Source organism: Zea mays, chromosome 9, assembly GCF_902167145.1.
Source record: "Zea mays cultivar B73 chromosome 9, Zm-B73-REFERENCE-NAM-5.0, whole genome shotgun sequence".
NCBI lineage: Eukaryota > Viridiplantae > Streptophyta > Magnoliopsida > Poales > Poaceae > Zea > Zea mays.
Window position 1 is genome coordinate 19,715,898 of NC_050104.1, and position 17,486 is coordinate 19,733,383.

Consider the following 17,486-nt stretch of genomic DNA (forward strand, 5'->3'; position numbering starts at 1 on the left):
AGTGTCCGGTGCACCAGGGAGATCCACTCTGAACTGCTCAGCTTCGGGTTTTCTGGAAATGCCACTCCGCTATAATTCACCGGATTGTCCGGTGTGCCAAGCGGGAGCAACGGTCGCCAGCGCAACAGTCGAGTTCAACGGTCGGCTGACAACACTACAGTGCACGGATAGAGCGCGCAGAGTCAGAGCAGCGCCAGAAGGCGCACCAGACAGTGAACAGTGACTGTCCGGTGCACCACCAGAATATCCGGTGGCCCCACCTGTTAGAGCTCCAACGGTCGAACCCTAACGGTTGGGTGACGTGGCTGGCGCACCGGACAGTGTCCGGTGGCGCACCGGACTATCCGGTGCGCTCATCGACAGCAGCCCCTCCCAACGACCACTTTGGTGGTTGGGGCTATAAATACCCCCCAACCACCACACTTCAAGGCATCCAAGTTTTTAGCCATCACATTCAATACAAGAGCTCTAGACTTCATTCCAAGACACAAACAAGAGATCAAATACTCTCCCAAGTCCGGAATCACTTCAAACAAATAGTGACTCATGAGAGAGATATTTGTGTTCATTTGAGTTCTTGTTGCTTGGATCGCTTTTCTTCTTCCCATTTCTTGTTCTCAACACCTTTGTAATCAAAGCAATAGACACCAAGTTGTGGTGGTCCTTGTGGGGTCTAAGTGACCCAATTGATTGAGGAGAAAAACACACTCGGTCTAGGTGACCGTTTGAGAGAGGGAAAGGGTTGAAAGAGACCCGGTCTTTGTGACCACCTCAATGGGGAGTAGGTTTGCAAGAACCGAACCTCGGTAAAACAAATCACCGTGTCATCCGCCTTATTTGTTTGTGATTTGTTTTCGCCCTCTCTCTCGAACTCGACTTTATTTCTAACGCTAACTCCGGCTTGTAGATTGTGCTTAAAGTTTATAAATTTCAGATTTGCCTATTCACCCCCCCTCTAGGCAACTTTCAGTTTTCCTATCCATATTTTTTAGATAAGATTCATAACTGTGGTGTATATAATAAAACCACCCAACTTATCCTCTCTCGGCCAAAAAGAAGGAAATAAATTGCAGATTGTGTAGTGTCCGGTGCAGCCATGGAAAAAAGGCAACCAGAGCCTTCCAAATTGAGGAGCAATGGCTCCTTGGCCCCTTAGGGCTATAAAAGAATCCCCTATGTGCCTCTATCAATTACCCAAGCATACTTTGAGCACACCACAACTCTGAGCCTATACGACCACGTTGTTGATTTGTTAGAGAGATTTGAGTGCGTTCTTGGGTTGTGACTATCGTTTTGATTCATGCGCTCTCTCTTTTCCTTGTGTGCGTGTTATTGCTATATTGTGCACTTGTGTGTCTCTACTCCCCTCCTTACTCCAATTTTGATTGTAATCATTTGTGTAAGGCATGAGAGACTCCAATTTGTGGAGATTCCTCACAACGGGATATTGATATAAGGAAGACAACTGTAACACTCAAGTTTGATATTTGGAGCACTTGAGAGAGGTTGAGTGCAACCCTTGAACAAAGGAGGTCACCACAACATGGAGTAGGCATTGGCCGAACCATAGTAAAATTTGTTGTGTCTCTTGTTGTCACACCCGGTTCCAGGGGGTAGAACCGAGCGCATAGCATATGTGTGCCAGGATCCATTTCCACACATATGTTGACGTCACAAGTGTAATATATCAAAAGACAATGCAATAAAGGCGTAAAGAGAGTAGAATACTTTATTACATCATCTGAAACATTGTATCTTTAACAAGTATCACATCAAAGTAAAGCGGAATTTAAATAACAGGGGCAATCTCCCACGGGAAGATGACCGGCGCATCGTTAGACTTAGAATTCCTCGTTGTCAAAATCTCCATCAAAGTTTCCAGCATCACCCTCTGATCAAAATATTAGCAAGGGTGAGCTCACTTATGGTCGGGGCTCAGTAAGTGGGGGAAATTAATGCAGGTATAACAAGGTGAGGCTAAGGTTGAGCAGTAAGCATTTTAGTTGGTCAACATTTTATTAACAACACCTGTCTTACTAATAAGTGTGAATCCCAAGTATCCCATTTAAACAAAGGGATATGAATATACAAAAACACATAAGTGAAACCACTTAAGCAAATTATTGGCAGATCATCGGATCTCAATTTAATTCCATCTTCAAGTTCAATTATCATGTGAGGAGTCCAGGTCGCTCATAACCGGGAGCACGGCTGATATATCAGTTTTACACTCTGCAGAGGTGGTACAACTTTACCCACAAGCCATGTATCCCATCTAGCCCGGGTTGATCGGACCCTTAAACACTGCCGAGGTGAATGGCTAGGGATCCATTATGAGGCTTTCACAAAATACCTTAATACGAAGCAACCCGCTAAGGTTTCTAAAGACGATGGTGGTGGCCCCCTAGGTGAGGTACCTTAGACAAGAATACGTCCCCATGTTAACGTGGGCTGCCAGCACCTACCGCTCTCCCTCTTGCCCATATTTCAGGTAAGGTTGCCAAGCACTAAGCATATAAAGCTAATTACCAAAGCCAGAGCCATGATAGCACTCGTGGTTGCACTGTTATCCTGGGTGGTCACTCCATGTTCCAATTAATTTGAAATAATGTTGCGTTAACCATCGGGTTAATTTCATAATTGCCAATTTCAATTTTGGAACATTAATACCAATTAATGAGTGACATTAAAATCATTAAGTTGAGCGGTAGCATAAATTTGCAAAGCTTAATAATTTCCCAGGGTAAACAAGGAATACAGATGGTAAATCTAGGAAATCCTTAAATAGGTAAAACCCATCAAATTATGCAGTATATCAAAAAGTAAACATTATTATATGCAATGATTGGGTACAAAAAGAATATGCAGAGGGAGAATCCACTTGCCTTGCTCAAACATATCATGTGGTTCGTCTTCGAACGTATTCGAATCCTCTACCACACAGTCGGCTTCTAATAGAGTCGCACATCGCACATACAAAAATAAAACATACACCAATAAATAAACACGCACCATTACATAAACATATACCATTACATACACATTAACATATATCACACTTATCACACTTTAAATACGTCCTAAACGCGTAAATCTCTACTACTCTTAAGCACACAGTGTAGGCGTCCACACCTACGGTTCTGCCTCCCCCAGCGACATCCTCCGCTCATCCACACGTCCGCGGCCGCCCCCGCAATCAACGGGATTGCCCGGTTGCCCCCGTGATCCCCATCACCTCCCAGATCTCGTGCTCTCCATTCACCTCCTAGATCCCGTGCTACATCCAAGGAAGTGAAGTGGTGATGGTCCGCGGCCACCCCCGCAATCCCCTTCTACCGACAATGCTAGCCTTCCATCAACGAAGCGGCTCTTCCTCCGCTCGAACCCTAGGCGGCGGCGGCGCGACGCCCGTCGCCTGGATCCCAAGTCCTGCTCCCCCTATCCACCCTCCTTGTTCGCCCTCCCGTTCCCCCACCGTGTCGGCCTCCTCGACATGCCCAACCTGAAGAAGCAATGCGGGAGGTTCGTCTCCACCACGCCCTGCCCCAGGTGCTTCGACCTCCTTGCCATGGGGGAGCACAACGGACACGGTGGAGGGCGCCCAGTCTGCACCCGGCGGCCGGACCACGGAGGAAGGCAGCCAACGACACAGTGGTGAGCTGCGCCTTCGCTGACACCCCCGCAGAAACCTCGCCGACACCCCTCCTCGCACTTCCTACATCCTGCCCCTCCTCTCCTGCTCTCCTCCTTGCATCTCGCCCCGGGCCATGTCCTCTCGTCGCTCTCCTCCCGCGGCAATGCGGCATCCACACCGTGGCTCTCGACCTCCCCGGCCAGGGCCTCTCTCCGTCGCCGCCCGCTGCGTCCGTGCCTGCCTGGACCAGCGCGCTCCGGTAGATGCAAGGCGGTGCCTGGTGCGACGACCATACTGTGAGGTGCGAGACAACGGCGGGTGGTGTAGCGGTAGCGAGGCCCTCGTCGATGGAGTTGCAAGTCAGCCGCTATGGCAGAGCCAAGATTCGCCTTTGCCAAAGCCACCTTCGCATTCTAGGACCGCCAGTCGCTCGGTAGCGAGTACGAGGTACACACCTCTTGCTCCACGAGAACAACCCTGATCTGGGTTAGGGATTTTTTAATGACCATATCTGATTAGCCCTATCACGCATTGCTTTCCAATTTGATTTATTGCCAGGCTGATTTGTAGCTAGAAATCGTTAATTGAGAACATGTGGTTATCCATGGATCTTAGTGCGTAAGTTAAAGGACTACAAATGTTTGGGGTGTTCTATTGTGTTTGGGTAGTGGGAGATAATTATGTTCAAGATTTGACTGTTTATTCAAGAAATTTTATTCGGATATTATAAGGTGTGACATGAATTCCTTGCAAACAAATATGATCAGATAGGCCCAGATTGTAACCAATGGCAGGCCATCAAGATGGAAAGCGCTGATGGGTGCTTTGATGTTGAGGAGCTTTTATGTTTCCATATTTCGAAGGCAACCACGTGGAGCCTCCTCTACAAGTCATGAGTCATGAAAATTGGATGCCATGGTTGCTCCTTGAGCCCTTTAAATTCTTTTATATTTGTATGTTAAATTAATTGGTGTTGTTATTTACTGTATCACTATTTGTCGTTCTGGATGGTACATGCTTGTCATTCTGATTTAGGTTAATGAATTTAGATATATTGCTAGACTTGTCAGTTGGAGCATACTTATTATTAATTGGCCTAGCAACAGGATTCGTGCAATTGCATGCTATAATCTTCTTAGAAACAATTGTTTGGGCTAAAAATATGATGTGGAAACAAGGTCATTAGATCATTTCAAAAGTGTGATTTTTCTTGGATGTCCATTGTCGAAATTTCTTTTGTACTTATGGCATAAGTACCACTATCCTTATATATCAACTGTTATACATGCAAAGAAACTCTAGATAGGAAATTTTGAGGTCCAAAATATTTGTTTGTGCCACTTGTTCTTTGTTTGTTTAGAAGTTACATTGAGCTTGGATATGAAGTCAAATTACCTTGTTATTTCATTCTCCGTACACATTGTAAATCAATAGTATCACAATAAGATGCAAGCAAGGGAAACATGAGAGGAGTACAAATTTGATCTGTAGATACTAAAAAATAGGTATGCTTGTGTTATTTTTTACAGATTTGGATGTATTTTATTCTACAGCCAGTGTGACCATCATTGCAAGGAAGCATTCTGATGTTATGTGAAATATCAATAACTTTGCCTATGTCCTGCATGTTAGTGAAATTTATTAGAAGATGTTAAGTAGCTTCAATTCAATAGACTCGACAGGTGGATTCAACTGATAGGTTTTATTCTTCTGTTTGTTCTCTAACACACGAGTTTATTGGTTGTGAACAACATTCAGTTGATCTTCATCCAGTCTGAAATCTTTTTTCTGTTCTTGGCTGAGATCTGAATATAACATATACAATAACCTGAACTCAGATGGTCTAAAAAATAATCAGGGTGGTGCCACAGTCTGTTTAACATTACAGTCAAGCTTATCAGTATTCCATTTAGAAGATCACAGATAGTCAATAACATAAATTGCTCGTTCTTGGATTCGGAATTTTTTAAACCCAATGTGCAATGTAATAACTATGGACACCCCATCCATGCATTTAAATCTGTATATTAAAAATATTAATGTGGTTTATGTCCAATGCATTTCTTAGCTAACTACCTTCATCTAACACAATATTTAGGGCTACATCATCTTTTGTTGACGGGTTCCCTGTGTTCAATTGAAAGGGAAATGTGCCCTTGGGCCATTTCTATGTATTTTGGTGATTGAGTGCCAACACATGTGCTTAATTGGGAATTTATGTACATGGATGAACAAGGTGAAAATCATGAAGTAAAGGTATGTTTCTAAGCCTTAGTACATTGGTTTTAAGTACTAATATATTTGTCTAAGTGTTAGAAACAGAAAGAAGAAGAATAGAGAAAAGGAGAAGGGACTTGGCTGTGTGCTGCCAAGACCCAGCTCGGTCTGGAGCACCGGACTGTCCGGTGTGCACCGGACAGTGTCCGGTGCGCCAGGCTGGCACGACTCGAACTTGCCGCTCTCGGGAAATTGGCCGGTGGCGTACGGCTAAAATTCACCGGACTGTCCGGTGTGCACCGGACTGTCCGGTGAGCCAACGGTCGGCCAGGGCCAACGGTCGGCCGCGCAATCCGCGCGGGACACGTGGCCGAGCCAACGGTCGGAAGACGGCACCGGACTGTCCGGTGTGCACCGGACATGTCCGGTGCGCCAACAGCGCCAGATCTGCCAACGGTCTGCAACGGTCGTCTTCGCCGTTTAAGGAAACAAATCGGGCACCGGACAGTGTCCGGTGCCCCCGACGACAGAAGGCAAGGATGGCCTTCCGGATTTGCTCTCAACGGCTCCTAGCTGCCTTGGGGCTATAAAAGGAGCCCCTAGGCGCATGGAGGAGATACACAAGCAACCTTTGAGCATTCTTGATCATCCACACTAAGTCTCTGCGCATTCGTTTGTGTTTCTAAGTGATTCGAGCTCTGTTCTAAGTGAGAACTCTGAGATAGTCTTGTGAGCTCGATTCTTGGCCGTGTGTGTGCGCTTTTGCTGTGGATTTGTGTGTGTTGCTTCCCTCCCTTACTCTGTGTTTCATTTGTGATCATATACTTGTAAGGGCAAGAGACTCCAATTTGTGGAGATTCCTTGCAAACGGGATAGTGAAAGGAAAACAAAACACCGTGGTATTCAAGTGGGTCTTTGGACCGCTTGAGAGGGGTTGATTGCAACCCTCGTCCGTTGGGACGCCACAACGTGGAGTAGGCAAGCGTTGGTCTTGGCCGAACCACGGGATAAAACCACTGTGTCACTCTGTGCTTGATTCTCTTGTGGTACTGTGTTTTGTTGAGACTTCACCTTAGCCACTTGGCAATAATCGTGCTAACACTTAACAAGTTTTTGTGGCTTAAGTTTGAAGTTTTTACAGGATCACCTATTCACCCCCCCCTCTAGGTGCTCTCAATTGGTATCAAAGCCGTTCTCTTCACAAAGGGACTAACCGCCCGAAGAGATGGATCCTAAGGGGAAGGGTATAGTGATCAACGACAAAGAGAAGGAATCCTTCGTCAACGAGCCGAAGGACGATAAGCCTACCGACTCCGGCTCGGGCCAAAGACGGAAGGAAGGGAAGAAGAAGAAGACCAGGCGCATCAAGGAGATCGTCTACTACGACAGCGACGAGTCTACTTCTTCCCAAAAGGACGAGGACCACAACGACTACGAGAGAAGAAAACCGGTTAATTCAAACTTTTCTTTTGATTACTCTCGTATTCCGCAAAGTTCACATTCTCATTTGCTCTCCATTCCACTCGGCAAGCCCCCACACTTTGATGGAGAGGACTACGGATTTTGGAGCCACAAAATGCGTAGTCACCTATTCTCTCTCCATCCTAGTATATGGGAGATTGTAGAGAGTGGAATGCATTTTGATAGTTCGGATAGTCCCATGTTCATTAATGAACAAATTCATAAGAATGCACAAGCTACTACTGTTCTTCTAGCTTCCTTGTGCAGGAATGAATACCATAAGGTGAGCGGCTTGGATAACGCCAAGCAAATCTGGGACACCCTCAAGATTTCTCATGAGGGGAACGACGTCACCTTACTCACCAAGATGGAGTTGGTGGAGGGCGAGCTTGGACGGTTCGCAATGATAAGGGGCGAGGAGCCAACGCAAACATACAATCGGCTCAAGACCCTTATCAACAAGATAAGAAGCTACGGGAGCACGCGATGGACGGACCACGACGTCGTCCGCCTAATGCTAAGGTCATTTACCGTTCTTGATCCTCACTTGGTGAACAATATACGTGAAAATCCCAGGTACACCAAGATGTCGCCCGAAGAAGTTCTTGGGAAATTTGTTAGCGGGCGAATGATGATCAAGGAGGCGAGATATGTGGACGACGCCTTGAATGGTCCGATCAACGAGCCGCAACCTCTCGCTCTCAAGGCAACACGAAGCAAGGAGGCGCTACCTAGCAAGGTGGCACAAATTGAGGCGGCTGGACTCAACGATGAAGAAATGGCCCTCATTATCAAGAGATTCAAGACGGTGCTAAAGGGTCGCAATGGACAGCCGAGCAAGACTAAGACCAAGGGGAAGCGATCATGCTTCAAATGCGGTAAGCTTGGTCATTTTATTGCTAACTGTCCTGATAATGATAGTGACCAGGAAAAGGGGAACAAGAGGGAAAAGAAGAAGCATTACAAGAAGGCAAAGGGCGAGGCGCATCTAGGCAAGGAGTGGGACTCGGATTGCTCCTCGTCCGACTCCGACAATGAAGGACTCGCCGCCACCGCCTTCAACAAATCAACCCTCTTCCCCAACGAGCGTCACACATGCCTTATGGCAAGAGAGAAGAAGGTTTATGCATCCGGGGGTTCAAGCTGGATTATTGACAGCGGATGCACAAACCATATGACGGGGGAGAAGAAGATGTTCACCTCCTACGTCAAAAATAAGGATTCCCAAGATTCAATTATATTCGGTGATGGGAATCAAGGCAAGGTAAAAGGGCTAGGTAAAATTGCAATTTCTAATGAGCATTCTATATCAAATGTATTCTTAGTGGAGAGTCTTGGATATAATTTGCTATCTGTCAGTCAATTATGTCAAATGGGATATAATTGTTTATTTACAAATGTAGATGTGTCTGTCTTTAGAAGAAGTGATGGCTCACTAGCTTTTAAGGGTGTATTAGACGGCAAACTTTATTTAGTTGATTTTGCAAAAGAAGAGGCCGGTCTAGATGCATGCTTAATGGCTAAGACTTGCATGGGCTGGCTGTGGCATCGCCGCTTAGCACATGTGGGGATGAAGAACCTCCACAAGCTTCTAAAGGGAGAACATGTGATAGGTCTAACCAATGTTCATTTCGAAAAAGATAGACCTTGTGCAGCTTGTCAAGCAGGGAAACAGGTGGGAGGAGCGCATCACAGCAAGAATGTGATGACCACTTCAAGACCCCTGGAGCTGCTGCATATGGATCTCTTCGGACCCGTCGCCTATCTAAGCATAGGGGGAAGTAAGTATGGTCTAGTTATTGTTGATGACTTTTCCCGCTTCACTTGGGTGTTCTTTTTGCAGGATAAGTCTGAAACCCAAGGGACCCTCAAGCGCTTCCTCAGGAGGGCTCAAAATGAGTTTGAGCTCAAAGTGAAAAAGATAAGAAGCGACAACGGGTCCGAGTTCAAGAACCTTCAAGTGGAGGAGTTCCTTGAAGAGGAAGGGATCAAGCACGAGTTCTCCGCTCCCTACACACCACAGCAAAATGGTGTGGTAGAGAGGAAGAACAGGACGCTCATTGACATGGCGAGGACGATGCTAGGAGAGTTCAAGACCCCCGAGTGCTTTTGGACGGAAGCCGTGAACACTGCTTGCCATGCCATCAACAGGGTCTACCTTCATCGCCTACTCAAGAAGACGTCGTATGAGCTTCTAACCGGTAACAAACCCAATGTATCTTACTTTCGTGTATTTGGGAGCAAGTGCTACATTCTAGTGAAGAAAGGTAGAAATTCTAAGTTTGCTCCCAAAGCTGTAGAAGGGTTTTTGTTAGGTTATGACTCAAATACAAAGGCGTATAGAGTCTTCAACAAATCATCGGGTTTGGTTGAAGTCTCTAGCGACGTTGTATTTGATGAGACTAATGGCTCTCCAAGAGAGCAAGTTGTTGATTGTGATGATGTAGATGAAGAAGATGTTCCGACGGCCGCTATACGGACCATGGCGATTGGAGAAGTACGGCCACAGGAACAAGATGAACGAGATCAACCTTCTTCCTCAACTATGGTGCATCCCCCAACCAAAGATGACGAACAGGTACCTCAAGTGGAGGCGCTTGATCAAGGGGGAGCACAAGATAATCAAGTGATGGAGGAAGAAGTGCAACCGGCACCTCCAACCCAAGTTCGAGCGATGATTCAAAGGGATCATCCCGTCGACCAAATTCTGGGTGACATTAGCAAGGGAGTAACTACTCGATCTCGATTAGTTAATTTTTGTGAGCATTACTCCTTTGTCTCTTCTATTGAGCCTTTCAGGGTAGAAGAGGCCTTGCTAGATCCGGACTGGGTGTTGGCCATGCAAGAGGAGTTAAACAATTTCAAGCGCAATGAAGTTTGGACACTGGTGCCTCGTCCGAAGCAAAATGTTGTGGGAACCAAGTGGGTGTTCCGCAACAAACAGGACGAGCACGGGGTGGTGACGAGAAACAAGGCTCGACTTGTGGCAAAAGGTTATGCCCCAGTCGCAGGTTTGGATTTCGAGGAGACTTTTGCTCCTGTGGCTAGGCTAGAATCAATTCGTATCTTGCTAGCATATGCCGCTCACCATTCTTTCAGGTTGTTTCAAATGGATGTGAAGAGCGCTTTCCTCAACGGGCCAATCAAGGAGGAGGTGTACGTGGAGCAACCCCCTGGCTTCGAGGATGAACGGTACCCCGACCATGTGTGTAAGCTCTCTAAGGCGCTCTATGGACTTAAGCAAGCCCCAAGAGCATGGTATGAATGCCTTAGAGATTTCTTAATTGCTAATGCTTTCAAGGTTGGGAAAGCCGATCCAACTCTTTTTACTAAGACTTGTAATGGTGATTTGTTTGTGTGCCAAATTTATGTCGATGACATAATATTTGGTTCTACTAACCAAAAGTCTTGTGAAGAGTTTAGCAGGGTGATGACGCAGAAATTCGAGATGTCGATGATGGGCGAGTTGAACTACTTCCTTGGGTTCCAAGTGAAGCAACTCAAGGACGGCACCTTCATCTCCCAAACGAAGTACACGCAAGATCTGCTAAAGCGGTTTGGAATGAAGGACGCCAAGCCCGCAAAGACTCCGATGGGGACCGACGGACACACCGACCTCAACAAAGGAGGTAAGTCCGTTGATCAAAAAGCATACCGGTCAATGATAGGTTCTTTGCTTTACTTATGTGCTAGTAGACCGGATATTATGCTTAGCGTATGCATGTGTGCTAGATTTCAATCCGATCCTAAGGAGTGTCACTTAGTGGCGGTGAAGCGAATTCTTAGATATTTGGTTGCTACGCCTTGCTTCGGGCTCTGGTATCCAAAAGGGTCTACCTTTGACTTAGTTGGATACTCAGACTCCGACTATGCTGGATGTAAGGTCGATAGGAAGAGTACATCGGGGACGTGCCAATTCTTAGGAAGGTCCCTGGTGTCATGGAACTCTAAGAAACAAACATCCGTTGCCCTATCCACCGCTGAGGCCGAGTACGTTGCCGCAGGTCAGTGTTGCGCGCAACTACTTTGGATGAGGCAAACCCTCAGGGACTTTGGCTACAATCTGAGCAAAGTCCCACTCCTATGTGACAATGAGAGTGCTATCCGCATGGCGGAGAATCCTGTTGAACACAGCCGCACAAAGCACATAGACATCCGGCATCACTTTTTGAGAGACCACCAGCAAAAGGGAGATATCGAAGTGTTTCATGTTAGCACCGAGAACCAGCTAGCCGATATCTTCACTAAGCCTCTAGATGAGAAGACCTTTTGCAGGTTGCGTAGTGAGCTAAATGTCTTAGATTCGCGGAACCTGGATTGAATTGTAGCATACATGTAGTTATGCTTTTGATCATGTTCCTTTTTGCATTTTGTTGCTTATTATGGTGCTCAAGTTGTACAAACACTCCCTGGACCTCACAAGTCCGTTGCAAAGTGATGCACATGTGTAGGGGGAGATGTGTTACAACTTGACCCTTTGAGACTAACCATGTGCTTGAGTTTGATAATTTAGTCTCGAAGGAGGATTGAAAGGGAAAAGGTGGACTTGGACCATGAAAGACTTCCACTGCACTCCGATGAGAGGGTAACTAATTCCAAGTTCATCTCATGAAATCTTATTGCCATTTGCTCTTAATTGAAGACTTTGGTGAGGCAATGGGGTTAACGGGCCAAGATTGATTCCGTTTTGGTGCTTGATGCCAAAGGGGGAGAAAATAAAGGCCAAAGTGATAAATGGATCAGCTACCACTTGAGAGATTTTGAAAATAGTAGAATAGAGTTTTTGTTTTGTCAAAAGCTTTTATTGTCTCTTATTGTCTCTATTTTCAAAAGTTGGCTTCTTGTGGGGAGAAGTGTTGATTATGGGAAAAAGGGGGAGTTTTTGAAATCTTTGATCAATCTCTTTTGGAATGACTCTCTTTATACTTCAACATGTGTGTTTGACTTAGAGATAGAGATTTGAGTTTGATTTTCAAAAACAAACCAAGTGGTGGCAAAGGATGATCCATATATGCCAAAATTGAATAAAACCAATTTGAGTTTTTATTTAAAGTGATTTTGCACTTGTTCTAGTTGCTTTATGGTGTGTTGGCATAAATCACCAAAAAGGGGGAGATTGAAAGGGAAATGTGCCCTTGGGCCATTTCTATGTATTTTGGTGATTGAGTGCCAACACATGTGCTTAATTGGGAATTTATGTACATGGATGAACAAGGTGAAAATCATGAAGTAAAGGTATGTTTCTAAGCCTTAGTACATTGGTTTTAAGTACTAATATATTTGTCTAAGTGTTAGAAACAGAAAGAAGAAGAATAGAGAAAAGGAGAAGGGACTTGGCTGTGTGCTGCCAAGACCCAGCTCGGTCTGGAGCACCGGACTGTCCGGTGTGCACCGGACAGTGTCCGGTGCGCCAGGCTGGCACGACTCGAACTTGCCGCTCTCGGGAAATTGGCCGGTGGCGTACGGCTAAAATTCACCGGACTGTCCGGTGTGCACCGGACTGTCCGGTGAGCCAACGGTCGGCCAGGGCCAACGGTCGGCCGCGCAATCCGCGCGGGACACGTGGCCGAGCCAACGGTCGGAAGACGGCACCGGACTGTCCGGTGTGCACCGGACTGTCCGGTGTGCACCGGACATGTCCGGTGCGCCAACAGCGCCAGATCTGCCAACGGTCTGCAACGGTCGTCTTCGCCGTTTAAGGAAACAAATCGGGCACCGGACAGTGTCCGGTGTGCACCGGACAGTGTCCGGTGTGCACCGGACTGTCCGGTGCCCCCGACGACAGAAGGCAAGGATGGCCTTCCGGATTTGCTCTCAACGGCTCCTAGCTGCCTTGGGGCTATAAAAGGAGCCCCTAGGCGCATGGAGGAGATACACAAGCAACCTTTGAGCATTCTTGATCATCCACACTAAGTCTCTGCGCATTCGTTTGTGTTTCTAAGTGATTCGAGCTCTGTTCTAAGTGAGAACTCTGAGATAGTCTTGTGAGCTCGATTCTTGGCCGTGTGTGTGCGCTTTTGCTGTGGATTTGTGTGTGTTGCTTCCCTCCCTTACTCTGTGTTTCATTTGTGATCATATACTTGTAAGGGCAAGAGACTCCAATTTGTGGAGATTCCTTGCAAACGGGATAGTGAAAGGAAAACAAAACACCGTGGTATTCAAGTGGGTCTTTGGACCGCTTGAGAGGGGTTGATTGCAACCCTCGTCCGTTGGGACGCCACAACGTGGAGTAGGCAAGCGTTGGTCTTGGCCGAACCACGGGATAAAACCACTGTGTCACTCTGTGCTTGATTCTCTTGTGGTACTGTGTTTTGTTGAGACTTCACCTTAGCCACTTGGCAATAATCGTGCTAACACTTAACAAGTTTTTGTGGCTTAAGTTTGAAGTTTTTACAGGATCACCTATTCACCCCCCCCCTCTAGGTGCTCTCATCAATCGCCGAGCAGAAAGCTAGGAACAGAACTCAGGCGTTGGCGATTGGCATCTCCCTCCCCTGAGCCATGGCCACCGGGCGGCCCGTACGACTCGTGCTGGATGCCTCCCTCCTCCTCGACCCCTCCTCCACTAGGGAGGCGGCAGCGGTGGCTCTGCGGCCCGGGGTAGAGGAGCTGCTGCGGCGGTTGCGCTACTCCAACCTCACCGTGGTATGAGTGGCTTGGTTTTGTGTCTATTGGCGTGATTCGTCATTGTTTTGCTAAATGAGTTGGCTGAGATCTTACTGTTTAATAGTGTCGTACTGTTCAAGGAAATGCTCTCGCTGATAGATTGTCCTAGGAACTTGGCTAAAAGCTCAACTTTTCTGTTTTCTCTCTCCTGTTGATTAATGTCATATGCTCGAATGTTTAGGATCCTTGATGTCTTTTTAGGAACTTGGCTAAAAGCTCAACTTTGCAGTAATCCTTGATACCTGCATTTAGGATCTCGTTTAGGGCTACATCATCTTGTTGTTGACGGGTTCCCTGTGTTCAAGTTTTAGCCCAATAAATAGTTCAAATGCTTGCTGTTACTGGATCAGTAGAGCTTAGAAGAGTTCATAAACTGAGCAAGTGATGGACATCTGATTATATCCTCTTCTATCCTTTTTCAGGCAATCTGCTATGCAGAGGGCATGCCAACTAATGAGGTGCTCTACTTATCTACATTATTATTACATCCCTTTGAAGTTGTATCTTCAGAAGTTCACATCGACAGTATTTTCTTCCTCTTGCCATACTTACCCATCATGGCCCATGGGGTGTCTATCTTATCATGCCGTCTTCAAAGAATGGCATCATGTTAACAAAAATGAATGAGAAATCAGTCATTTCTAATGGAAAGGCTATTTCTTACTGCTGATCTGGTGGCAATTTCCTGTTAAACTTCTGCTTACTAGCATATGTTTCAATAATCTTTAGGCATGGTCAAATGTTTCTATATTATGTCGCGATATAATCAAGTGCATGATAACCCATGTCAAGTTCATCATGAAATATGGGACCATTGAATTTTGAATTGATCTTATGTAATTGTTATCCTTCATATCAGAAATAATGGTTTTTTTGTCACTGCCTTTGAGTTTTGAACGTTTAAGACACTTGTTGGCTATTTGCTTGAGTACAACAGATTTCTTAACTGTCGAAGCTTCTTGCTTCAGCACAAAAGATTTCTTAACTGTCAAAACTTCCATACCAACCCTATGCGCCCTTATGAAATTGCTCCCTCTTTGATGTAGGAACTATGTGACTCATCTGTTCTGGTGATTGGATATATAATGAAAAAATCCCGTGAGGAAGACTTCGCAAGGGCAAGTTACTTTAGAGTTTAGAGTGTAAATGAATATTAACAGCTACTTATGTATTGGGTAACAACATGAACATCATGCTTTTTCATCTTGCTTACTTACGGAGATGTGGTTCTGTCACTTCTGTGACCGTTGCCGTGTACGGAGACGACGACAATCCAGCGCTTATAATGTTTACAGAGATGTGGTTTTGTGACCGTTGCCGTGTACTCAGGCTTTATTTCAACAGGATTTAAATATGAGATGTAGAGTGATTGATGTACATCACTTCACTAATCATGAAATCTGTAGAAGGCGAAACTACTAGCCATATATGATATGCATAATCCGTGTGGTAAACATTATCAATATCACACAAATTTTATTCTGATTCTCCCAGAAATCTGACAATGCGGTCCTTAGGCTTCCTTATGCGTTGGCCAACCAATCATTCTGCAAATCATTCAACTTGGATCTGCTTGAAGCCTCAGCTACACTTACTCTCGCTGAGTTGTGGCTGGCTCTTGGATCAAGCCATGCAAAGAAGGCACTGAGTCTTGTCTACCAGAGCCTTCCCATGATTCTTGGTCATGGTGGGCTCGAGCTCACGTTGTTTTAGCAAAGTGCCATTTATCCGATCTGAAATTCTCAAGTACTTTGCAACACTTCGTGTTACATTATGTGGACAACTTATTGCTGATCCTTTAATGTGTAAACCTCTCAACATATTGGTCTGCTCGACACATCCACCTAGACGCTAGAAGCTAGACCTGTTATGCTTGTCGAAACGCCTGGAGCGGCACATATCTATAATATATATTGTTATCGTGTTATTATACGGTTCCGTTGCAACGCACGGGCACTCACCTAGTACTTATAATTTAGTTTCGAGAATACACTAGAGGAATTCATATGGCAATTTGACTATGAAAGTATATACTATATGGATTCATTTAAAAAAATACATAAATATGGCGCTAACTAAAACTTTATAGAATCTAGAAAATTAACCAATTAATTATTGTATTCTACCGGGAAGGATGTGGGTAATATTTCCTTTTGAACTGTTCATTTGCAAATTTACATCACGGCACTATAATAATATTTAAAAGACATAATCTAAGGGTCATTAGATAACTTATATTAAGCTACTATTTAAACTATGGTCGCCATGATCAGTAGTTCAACCGTTTCAACACTTTCAGATTAATAGTCTAAACCTCTATTTACTACAGCTAAGTATAAGTTACTTGAGTTATATTTTCCTTTGACTTAACTTTTATAGAACCTACATTTAAATTAATTCTCAACTACTATATTCAAATTAAAATACACAAACGTAAAAGACAACAGAGATACTAGATAAAATATTTTATCACATACACATGAAGCTAATAATTCAAATTACACGTGATTCTGACTCTAAAATATATAAATTTGAAATAACAAAACGATGCAGGGTTTAGATCCTCTATTAACTATAAACTTTAGGGTGTATCACATAGGATTACAGGGACCTAATTTAACTCTTTTGAACTAGAAAACATATAAACGAGTCTTACACAAAAAATTAGAGGCTAAGCTACATATTGCCCATCTTGTACCTCACAGCAATGTCGATCAGGAGAGGGGAAGAACGGCGTCGAGATCGGCTCGACGGCGGACGGCGCTGCAGGGAAGCAGAGGAAGGAGCACCAGCAGCGAAGGGCGGAGCTCTGACAAGGGGCAACACGTCTCGTCGTCACGCTGTGCACGGGAAGCAGAGCTCAAAGAAGCTAACGACTGTGAGTGGCAGCACGATTGTTGTGCGTGGGCAGTGAGCAGAGGGGGCAGAGCTCGCGGCGTATAGAACACGATGATAGAGGCTGTGCAAGCGTGTGCAAGGAGGAGAGCAGAGATTGAGCGTTGGGGCTTTGGAAATGAGGACTGGCAAGCACGCTTTATAGCTGGGAGAAGGAGAGAATCACGGAGGGAAGAATTAAGTCGCGGCGGCCGATTGAACGCATTGAAGCTTCCGTTTCTAGCCATTGATGGCGGCTGCATTGGTCGTAAGGAGAAACGGCCGCGACATGGAGAAAACGGGTCAGACGTGGGTGAGGCTGAGCACAGTGGCGCAGAAGCAGGCGGAACTACGCGTGGTGGCAGAGAGACGAGCAGTCGTGGCTGCGTCGGCTCGGCTGGCAAGCAACCCAGGGAGAAGAAAGGGTCGAGAGAGCATGTGGGACCCACCTGTCATATGCACAATAAAGAGAAAAAAAGACGCGAGAATGAATGCCTGGCTTCTGGCCGAGCGTTCGTTTCTCAAATTTTTTTTCTTTTGTTTTTTCCCCAAATTCACATGTAATATATATATATATATTAATATATATATATATATATTCCAAAGAAATTATAATAAATAATATTCTAAGATT

General features: G+C 45.3%; 1 pseudogene; it reads right to left on the reverse strand.

The window, feature by feature from the left end:
• Positions 1-1,841: 1,841 nt before the first annotated feature.
• On the reverse strand, positions 1,842-17,115 carry LOC103638055 (uncharacterized; annotated as a pseudogene).
• Between the last annotated feature and the right edge of the window lie 371 nt (positions 17,116-17,486).